Here is an 11,198-nt window from a genome sequence, read left to right as displayed (position 1 = left end):
GCTAATAGGCTTTATATATATTATGAGATGTGGTTCAAAGAGAAGGAGAATAAGAGATTAGTTCCAATTACTAATGGTTTAAAATAAGGTTCACCATATATTTGAAAACAGTAGGCCAAAAGCAATAATTGAAGTTTGGTTGTTCCAAACAATCTAAAGTCTAAACAAATTAAAACCACGCCAATGGTCTCTAGGCTAGTTTGCATCCGAATCTCTCTTTGTGATCTTGTATGGTGGGGCATTTCTACAAAAACTAAGACCATGGACCACAAAATAATCCACATGAGGCATATTCCCAATGTTCTTGTTGTGATAGTTTGACTGTTTACATTCATTTTTAGGAGAAAATATATTATATATGCATCGGTGTATATTTCTTCCCTTTTACATAGAGGTGGACCTCACACACTTTATGTGAGAGGGAAGATACATGCATCGCATGTATGGTATATCTCCTCATTTTTCAGCTACTTAAACATCTTGGAATCATCATCGCTATCATCCTTGTCAATATCATTTCCTTTCTTTCTTTGGTATAACGAGCTTGCTACCTACTACATCATTGACACTACATGCTAACACAAACCATTAAATTTCTTTGATTTCTCACTAGAATAGTTTAGTTGGTGTTATAGTATGCAGCTCATTTATTCATGTTGTGCTAATCCATTACCTTCTTTTTTGTAGTTGTAGGTCACAATATTTTTGTTGGATAAGTTTTTCTTGGTCACAATTAGTTTGCTATCAACATTTTTCTTTAAAAATGACATTTACCCGAAGAGAATATTCTTGAATTATGCCTTCTAAAATGCTCTATAAGTTGCTTTTGTAAATGCTTTTAAAGAAGTGGAGAGGTGGAATTGCACGTATTATTGTCAAAAGAGAGTATCCAAACAGCCATTGCAGCTCATGACGATGTGGACAGTCAAAAATGATGGTGAAGTTTTCAATTATGTAACTAAAAAAATAGTCGGATAATTGTTGTCTTTCAATCCACTCATCGCCATTGACGAATGTACCAAAGTTAATTTTTTTCGTTATGATTGAAGAGCATTCAAAATATTTCTTATTAACCACTAAATGGAATAGTTAAATGTTAATTAACATCCCTATGCTTTATATTTCTAAATTTTGGTTTGTTTCAGTTTGATATCTGTCTCCTGACCCCAATATGAGATTATTTCACTACTTTTTGAAGTTTCAAACCTTAAACTTAAATTTTAGGTTTGTAAAAACAACCCATACTGAAATTACTAATGATGATAGTAACGATTTCTAATGTATGGTTTTAAATTGAAATGGTATGCTCTTCAAAAAAAAATTTGAAATGGTATAAAGTATGAACTATTAACCAATTTTGTTAACAAGTATTTTTCTTTCAAGCTTATAAATAAAGAGAAATATTAATCTAATATAATAGACGAGGATAATCTGATACAAAATTATTTTTGTTTCAGTAAATAAAACGAAATAATCAATGAAATGGAATTATAACTTTGAGATAAACTAATCTTTTACTAAGGTCATTACTATGAATCGCACCTTTTTATTTATTTATTTTTTATACTTTGATTCTTAAGTATTAGGTCTATGAAACAACAAACGGTTTATCACGATATTAGATGGGAGTATTGCTTCCGTTGAGATTTTAGTTTAATTTTTGAGAAAATGCTTCCAATGATGAGAATATTGAAGTCTACAAATTCTTTTTATTTTTATTTTTATTTTTATGCGGATTTGTTGATATTGAAGGTAGCTTTCTCTTTAAGTCTTTAAGACTATGTTTTGCGGTACTAAACTAATTGGAATGAATTGGATTTGATTAAACTTACTTTTGGAATTGATATTATTTATTTATTTTTGGGCCTTTTAGGCCTACGGGAAAGGAAATTGATATTACTTTTTTTTTTAAATTTTTTATAAACGGAAATTGATATTACTTGTAAAAATTTAACGTGAAATCTTACATACGTTTTTGATATTTGGAAGAATAAATATGTTTTATTAGAAACATAGTTAAAATACCATTGAAATAATTACAATCACATATAAAGATAATGGAAAATTCTAGGAAAATTTAACAATGCACTAATTTTATGGTAAGAAGTTTATGTCAAACACTTTCCTAACAAATTTTAGTTGATAGGTTGTTATATTCTAATTTGAACTCACTATTAAAATTACTTTTTTACTTACCAGTAATAATCTATTATTTTAAATTTATTGTGAAACTGTTGTAAAAATGTTATGGATATAACATTTATCTAATCTGATACGCACGTCATATAAAAATTAGGATTACCTATCCTCTTCAGGCACGCCTTTGTTAAAAAATCTTGACCTTTTGAGAGCTGAAAATATCAGTATGGAAAATTTAAAGAGGTAAGGGCTACTTTAGGATTCCAAACATTAACTTCCGAGTCCACTCCCATGTGGCGTGGGGGGTATACTTATTTTGAGTATGACCAGAGCCAATGACCATATGACATAATTAAGAAGAGAATTGGCATTTGGCTGCCACATTGAAAGAAATAGCAAGTGGGTCAGACAATCTAGATTATCATTTTATGTTCAAACTTTAAAAAGTCTTTTCTTTTTAGGACCCACAAAGCAAATAGACCCCATGCCCATGATACCTCTTATTTATTGGGTCTTTTGCAATCCAATTGTGCTCTACACTCTCAACCCCTTCACTTAGCTACTCCTACTTGGCTTTCAACAACTTCTTCAAAACTCAAAACTCAAAAAGTCCTTTAGTCCTCCCTAGTTCTACAAGCTAGGCTTTTGAGAGAAGATAGAGCTGAGCATGGCAAAGAAAGGTGGCATAGTTCCTCCAAAGAGAAAATTAGTGAAGAGGGTGATGTTTGAACTCATAGTCAAATCCATTGCTACTCTTCTTTGCCCCCATCACCATCCTTCTTCTTCTGAAGTAGAAATGACTTCTCAAAAGCTCAAAAGATCACCTAAGAATGTGAAGATTTTCTCCCGTGAAGGTCATCAATTGTCTGCTACAATATATCCAGATGATCATTTGTGAATTCACAAAGCAAAATGTAATCAGCCTAACCTCTATTAGCGGTTCCTTTTTGTTGTCCTTTCCCTTTTGGCTGTGTTAATAATATATATAGTAGTACTTCATATGATATAACTTCATCTGTTCCGTTGGATTTCAGCGCGTGGAACATCCGTGTACCATGTATATGATTGGACAGCATCTCCATTTTGTGGGTTACTTTTTAGCATGTCCATTTACTATGTGAAAATTATTATTAAGTATCTTTTTTGGTTTGTGCATTTCGCCCTTTTTGGTCCGTTTGTGCCTTTTTTTTCTTTTTCTTTTTTTACAGGTTTTTATTATGTGATTTTTTTTTTTTGCCTTTTTTTCTATTTTAAGTCGTGAAACATACAAAGTGCTCTTGCTTTTTAATTTTCTTTTACTTGGCTAATGGTACGCAAATGAGGTGTTTCTAGTTTCTACTATATATGTGAAACATGATATCGTTTGTCTCAAATACCTAAATCATAATCATTTATTATATTCATAAAAAAAACTTATATATATATATATATATTTTTTTTTTTTTTTGAGAAATATATATATATATATATATATAGAGAGATTAAAATTTGACAATCATGACTATGGTGATAGGATCACAATAGATTTATCCACAAACATAAAGACACCATAAAATTTAAAATAGAAATCCAATAGTGCACTTTTGGTCAAGGATATTATTTTTTAGTAGAATATAAGCTGAAAAGTAGAGTATTTGCTTAAAGATTAATAAAATCTGTGCAAGTAAGCAGTTAAAGGTTTTGGCCCACTTAAAGAGCAGACCTCCTGCCCCCTAAAAATATGGATTATGGGGGCTCTCTCTCTCTCTCTCTCTCTCTCTCTTACTCTCTCAACAGAGAGAGAGATCTAATTAACTAATTCCGTTAGTAGAAATTTACCGACCTTTCGTTATTTTCTTTTGGGAAGGAATAAAACTTTGTTCACATGGACTAGTGAAAACTGAAACTGTAAGCAATGAACATTAATTAAAAAGTGGTGTTAGAAAATTATAAATTTTATTTTACAAATTTACAACACTTGGGATACATAATGGTAATTACTATTTGGAAATAAAAATAAATATTATAAGGAATACAAGAAGTTATAATAGAGTAAATATTCTTATATATTTGTTTGGTACTAACATAAGAATAACATCATAAATATGTTTCTCACAAGTAGATGTAGCATAATTTGATGGTTGATTCACGTCATATCCAATCAAATTCCTTATAATATCCTATATAATTATATTTATACTCTTTGTGAAGCTTGTTTAACTTTCAATTAGATATAAATTTGCCAAAAGTCTTATTACATAATTAGTATCTCCTAGTGTTTTCGATGAAACATCTATAGTTCAAATCTTCACTTACCTATTGTAACTATCAAAACGGCCAATATGAGCAACAACAACAATCACTTTAAAAGCCATAAAACATTCTTTGCATATTGTGCCTGCATATGGGCTGGAATGGCTATAAATGTTTCTATAAGAGAATTCACAATTGGCCTTGTAAATGGTATTTGTAAGCAAATTTTAGCATTAAAATACTAAAAGGCCCCAGCATTTGGCCTTGTATTGGTTTGGTATTCTAAAAAAATTTAGAATTGTGCTACAGTACTATCACAAATTTGTGATGGTACTGTAGCACAATTGTAAAAGGAAATAATATATTTTTATTCATTCTTCTCTCCTCCCACTCTCTATCTCACGTCTCAATCTCTGTCTCTCTTCGTGTCTCATTTCTGGCTCTTATTTATGTTTTGAAATATATTATTTTATTGTGTAGATATATTTATTTTAATGTGTTGTATTGTAAAATAAAAATTGGGATGCCGGGTGTATTTGTAACATGGTATGGTATAATTGATAAAATAACTTTTTGAGATGGTAAAATGGAACGAGATAGAATTTCCTGATGGAAATGCTCTAAGGTGGGCGACCTATGTGATCAAAATGGCATAACTGTCCCTTGAGTTAAAAAATCTGGCCCCAAAATACTAGGCCTAGTATGGTAAATCTTTGGGTTAGAGCGTCACGTTTGAGTTATTTAGCTCAATATGAAGTCCACTGAATAGTACATTTCCTAACCAAGAAAAAAAAATCCATCACAAGATAAGATCCATCACAAGAAATTTCTAGAAGTGAGGTTTTAAATTATCAAACAAAAAGATAAGATAGTTTTTTTTTTAATGCCTAAAATCTAAATATAGTTGTCTTAGAGCATCTCCAAGATGATCAAAAACCAAATTTCTCTCTATTTTATGGAGTAAATGTAAATCCTTAAAATACAGCTCCAATAGTCTTTTTTTTTTTTTTTTTTTTTTTTAAATCTCATGAATAGTAACTCTCTTGATTTTATTATTTCTCATTAGCAAAAGAATCTAACACAGTCCGTTAAAATATTCAACTTTATCTCAATGGTTACAAACTCAACCCACTATAATAGAGTAATTATTCTTACATATATAAAATTTTGTGTGTGCCACCAATTAATTAGTTGGATCGAAATGAGTCAATTGCTGAGTATGATTTCACTATTATTAACCTTTGTGGCCCTGTATTCTTGTGCTATGATTTGCCAATTAAAAAATATTTATGAAATAGATGAAATGAGCTTAGCAGGAAAACATTAGAGTTTAAACTTTAAAAGAAGAAAAAGAGAAGTAGTTCACTTCAGTCAGTGTCAAGACTCAGGACCATATATAGCTGGAAAAACTTCATATTTCTTGGAGTAACCAGCTACCAAATTCAAGTACGTCCAACATTTGATCTGATCTCCAGACTACTTTAGTCTGAGACTGTAGACAAAAGCCGCCATCTCGGGGCCCACAACAACTGGCTTACTATACACGTGGCAAGTCTTAATCGTTCCACGAAGTCCTTTTTACGGTTAGCTACAAAATAGCAGTACATCAAAATAAGAATTCGAGCCGTGATATCTGACATGACGTCGTTTCGGTCAAATTTGTTTATCTCACGTGGGTTTTCTAGAGTCAAGATAAGAATTCCATCCTGGGCTAAATTATTAAGTCTTCTCAAAAAAAAAAAAAAAAAAAAAAAGTCTAGGAAGACTAGTCCTCCCAAAAAAAAATTTATGTAAATGTGTGAAGCATATTTTTAATTAATATAAAAATAAAAAATAAAAATATCACTAGATAATATCATATTTGTATAAATAATAGCGTTTTATTGGTTAGAAACTTAGAATGATTAAGTTGACTATTTTAACAATCTTCTTGATGGATCTAATAATTTTTCTTTAAAAATTATGTTTCGGTCAAATTTTGTTTATCTCAAGTGCACTAAGTGTCCGTTTGGTTCCACATTTTGAGCTCAAAAAACGCTTTTTGAAAAAAGTCAGTCCTAAATTTGCGTTTTGGGCATAGAGCAAAAACGCGGACAAACGTGAAAAATTTTATGGACCTCTGAGGGTCCATAAGTGAAATCGCGCAATGCGCGTTTTGGATGGTTGCCGTTGCTACGGTAGAATTACGGAAATACCCATTCAATTAGAACATCAACTCTTTCGGAAACAGTAGATCAAGAACAGAAAAAAAAAAAAAAAAAATTAGAACAACTCTTTCGGAAGCAGCAGATCAAGAACAGAAAAAAAAGAAAAAAAAATTTAGAACAACTCTTTTGGAAACAGCAGATCAAGAATAGAAAAAAAAAAAAATTAGAGCAACAACTCTTTCGGATCAACAGCAGATCAACAACAACAAGAAGAAAATTAGAACAACAGCAGATCAAGACCCTCTGGCGGATCAAAAAGACTAACGAAAAAAAAGGGGGGGGGGGGAAGAGATTTACCGACCATCCAATCTTCCCGATCATCCAATCTTCCCGATGATCCAAGAACAAGAAAAAAAAAAATAGAAAAAGAAGAAGGAGAGCTGGTTCCTTCGTTCATTTTGAAGTGCTAAGAGAACAAAAAAAACAAAAAAAAAAGAAAAAAAGAAAAAAAAGAAAAAAGGAGAGCGACTGTTCTGGCCTGAAGTGCTAAGAGGGAAAAAAAGAAGAAGAATGAGAGCGACTGTTCTGGCCTGAATTGCTAAGAGGAAAAAAAAAAAAGAAGAAGGAGAGCGACTGTTTTGGACTGAAGTGCTAAGAGGAAAAAGAAAAAGAAAAAGAAAAAAGAGCTGTGGAATGAATGTTCTGGATAGTGCTGGTGTGGTAGGAATAAAAGAGGAACGAAGGAAAAAACAAAAGAAAAGAGTGTGGGTATGTGGGTGGAGGAGAAAAAAAGAGGGGAAAAAAAAAAAAAAAAAAAAAAAAAAAGAAGAAGGGAAGGAGAGCCCCCGTGTGTGTGTGTGGAGAGAAAAAAAAAAGAGAGAAAAAAATTATATCATAATATTTTTACAATAAATCTTAAGGTAGGTTATTATTAGCTAATATTGGTGAGAAAAAAATAATTTTAATAGTATGTTAAAATTAAAATTAGTATCAATTTTTATCACAATATTTTCACAATACTTTCATAATAAATCTTAAGTGGTAGGTTATTATTAGCTAATATTGGTGAGAAAAAAATAATTTTTTTAGAAAGAGAAAAATTGATTTAAGTATGATGAAGTAATTGATTTAAGTATGAAACAAACTCACATAAAAAAAAAAAAAAAAAAAGTATGAAATAAATTCCCTTATATATATACATTGTCCTTTTTGGTAATTTATCCCTCAAACTGCCACTTTTATAAGTGTTAGCCAAACACTCAGCTTTTTCATTATGCACTTTTTAACAGTTTTTATCAAACACTCAGCTTTTTAAAACTCCACTTTTTCATTATGCACTTTTAACAAAACTCCACTTTTTCATTATGCACTTTTACAAAAAGCTGAACCAAACTCACCCTAAAGCTCTTGGGGCATTAAATTTTTTATAGAAAAATGAAAAAAGTGATTGACTTTTTTGGCAATTTTTTCAATTTTTTTTATATATTTTTTTGAAAATGAATTATTAATATATGTCATAATTGCACACATTTACCTTACTCATATTTTATTATAATGAAAAAAATAAAATGTTGAAAGCTTTGATGCGTGGCCAACTTGAACCTTACTTTATATATGATGTGAGATTATTTGATAGTTTTTTTTGTAGCTTAATATTAAATGTTGAAAAAAAAAAACCAAAAACTAATTGATTTCTAAAAGAATAGATAGATTGTTTGAAGAAGAAAAAATGAGATAAAAGAACAAAAACAAAAAGTATTTTGTCTTTACCCAAACAGACATCTTGTATAAAATCATGACAAAAATGAAATTTGACCACCACTCTAGCTACTTGAAAAGGAGAATTTAGTAATTTACTTTAAAAAATAAAAATAGAACGTAGAAGGTAGAAGAAGTAAGGCACGGTAGGTAGGGCTAAATTCTGGACAGAGATTGGTCATACTAAGAAGACCAGGGGCCTATGTTTGAAGTTTGAACATCTTTGTTTACCAAAAAAAAAAGAAAAGTTTGAACATCTTTTTCACGTTGTCTTTGTCCATGCCTCCCATGTAAAGTTGGGTGGTCATATACTATCTAGTTATTTACAGTTGGACATAGCTGCTTGAGCCAACTGATTTGCTGGGTTGCATGAAAATTCTTATCTCTCCAGCTTACCTATGATATAGAAGACAGATTTCATGAAGAAAATTGTTTACCCAAGAATCTTCTTAATGTTTTTCCTCTTTCTTTTACTGATTTGGAATGATAGAGTAGTTATGGTTATCTACTTATCTAATAGGAATAGCTAATAGGTTTTTTCTTTTTTCTTTTTTAAAGAGAGATTGGACTCATCAAAAGAAGGAAAATAAGATATTTGAATTACTCAATGTTGGTATAAGGGTTAGTCATTTATTTTAAACAGTAGCTAGGGCAAAAGCAATAATTGAAGGTGGGAAGTTCTTTGTGATTTTGTATGTGGGTTTAGTTCTACCTCACACTCACTTAGCATAAAATAAATAAAGAAACAAACAAACAAACAAACTAAGACCATGGTCCACAAATCAAATCCAAATTATGGGGCATTTCCACTGTTCTAGTGTGATAGTTTGGCTGTTTGTGTTCTCCTTCAACTGCTTAAAGCCATACATATTCTTTGAATCATCATTCTTGCCATTAGTATATCCTTTCCTTCTTTGGTAAGAGATTACTTGTTCGCTACCTACATCATTAGACAATAACAGGCTGACACAAGGCATTTAGATTTCTTTGATTTCTCACTACAATAATTTTAGTTGGCTAACACAAACCATTAAATTTCATTGATTTGTGTTTACTAATCCGTTAGGCTTTTCTAGTTCACAAGTTCTTTTGGATAAGGTTCTCTAGGCCTAGATTAGTTTACTATCAATATTTTTCTTTAAAATTACTTTTCCTGAAAGGAATATTCTCCAAATATTCTTTTTTAGTTACTCTATTAGTTGCTTTTAAAGAGTGGAGAGGTGGAATTGCACATTTTAGTTATAAAAAAGAAAAAAAAAAAAAAAAGAAGAAGAAGAGAGTCGCCAAACGACCATTGCAGCTCGTGAAGACGTGGATGGTCAAAATGATAGTGAAGTATTCAATAATGCAACTAAATTAGTCGAATAATTTTTGTCTTTTAATCCACTCATTGCCATTGATGAATAAACCAAAGTTAATAATTTCGTTTTGTTATGGTTGGAGTAGTACAAAACGTTTCTTATTAACTACTAAATGGATACATGCACTTAAGTCCTATTCCTATGTTTCATATTTCGAAATTTGGTTGGTTTCCATTTTAACATGTTTCGGTCATTTCAAGTTGATATCTGTCTCTTTTCTCCAAAAAAAAAAAAAAAAAAAAAAAAAAAAAAAAAAAAAAAGATTTCTGTCACTTGAGTCTTGACCCTATACGAAATTGTTACTCTACTTTTTGAAGTTTTTTATTTTTATTTTGTTATTTATAAAAAAAAAAATTAAAAATTATAAAGTATTGTTTTGAATTGAAATGGTATGAACTAATAATCCTATTTTGTTAATTTATGGAGGAAACTTGATGGTTTTTTTTTTTTTTTTTGAAGATTTAAACAAAGAGATTTACTTATCTCATGTAATTAATCTGATACGAATAAGTTGATTCCAATTATTAAAAATTTGAAACAAACACTGAAATGAAATTATAACTTCAAATTAATTTCGTTAGCAAATGGAAAAGGGTAATTGATGTTACTTGAATGGGCTTGGTATGAAATCTTAACTAAGTTTTATTGCAAACCAAGGATGAATTATGTTATCAAAAAAAAAAAAAAAGGATGAATTAAGCTTGTGTCAACTGTCAAGTGCATCAATATATTGGACACGTTAAAATTCGAACATGTGTCCAAAAGTAGATACATCTTCAAATCCCAATATTTCCAGTGTAACATAAAGGTTAGTACAGTGTATAACTCGTAGTAATATTACCTACGTGATAGATAAATTAGTATCCATTTAAGTTAGAGGATCAGCTTGAAAGTTATCTTCATATCCACCTTCGGCATGCCTTTCTATTATCAATCTCCATTTGAGAGCTGGAAATTTCACTCTTTTAGGGCAATGACAATTTAAAGGTGTAAAAAAACAAATTTAGAATTCAAATCTTCTGAGTCCTACATCTTGGGGCCTAGTTAAGGGTACTGACTATGAGTATGAACAAGCTTTGAGCTTATTAATAAGAAAAAGTCTAATGCCACAATTTGTGGCACAACTTATGCCACAATTCGCCCATGTAACGAGTTGTGGTTGATAGAGAGATGATGATGAGTTCATGTGAGGACACCCCTCTTTCACCAACCACAATTTCTCACATGGGTGAATTGCGGCACTAGAACTATTCCAATAATAAAAGGAAGAGAATTGGCATTTAGCAGCAACATGGAAGTATGACCAAGCTCTGAGCTCACTAAATGTCTTTTCTAGGACCCACTCCACGTATGATGAGGACTCTAGCTGTCTATTAGACCGCTTTTAAGATTGTGAAGCAAAGCAATGGACGCCCATTGTACCATTTACTCTTATTTATTGGGTCTTGTCATCTTGTGCAATTGTGCTCTCAAGCTCTTCTTCTTCTTCTTCTTCAGTTAGCTACTTGGTTTTCAACAACTTCTTCAAAGGTCCTTAGTCCTTACCCACTTAAACTACTCC

The sequence above is a fragment of the Quercus robur genome, chromosome 9 (assembly GCF_932294415.1).
Source record: "Quercus robur chromosome 9, dhQueRobu3.1, whole genome shotgun sequence".
NCBI classification, from domain to species: Eukaryota; Viridiplantae; Streptophyta; class Magnoliopsida; order Fagales; family Fagaceae; genus Quercus; species Quercus robur.
This window is presented reverse-complemented; position numbering follows the sequence as displayed.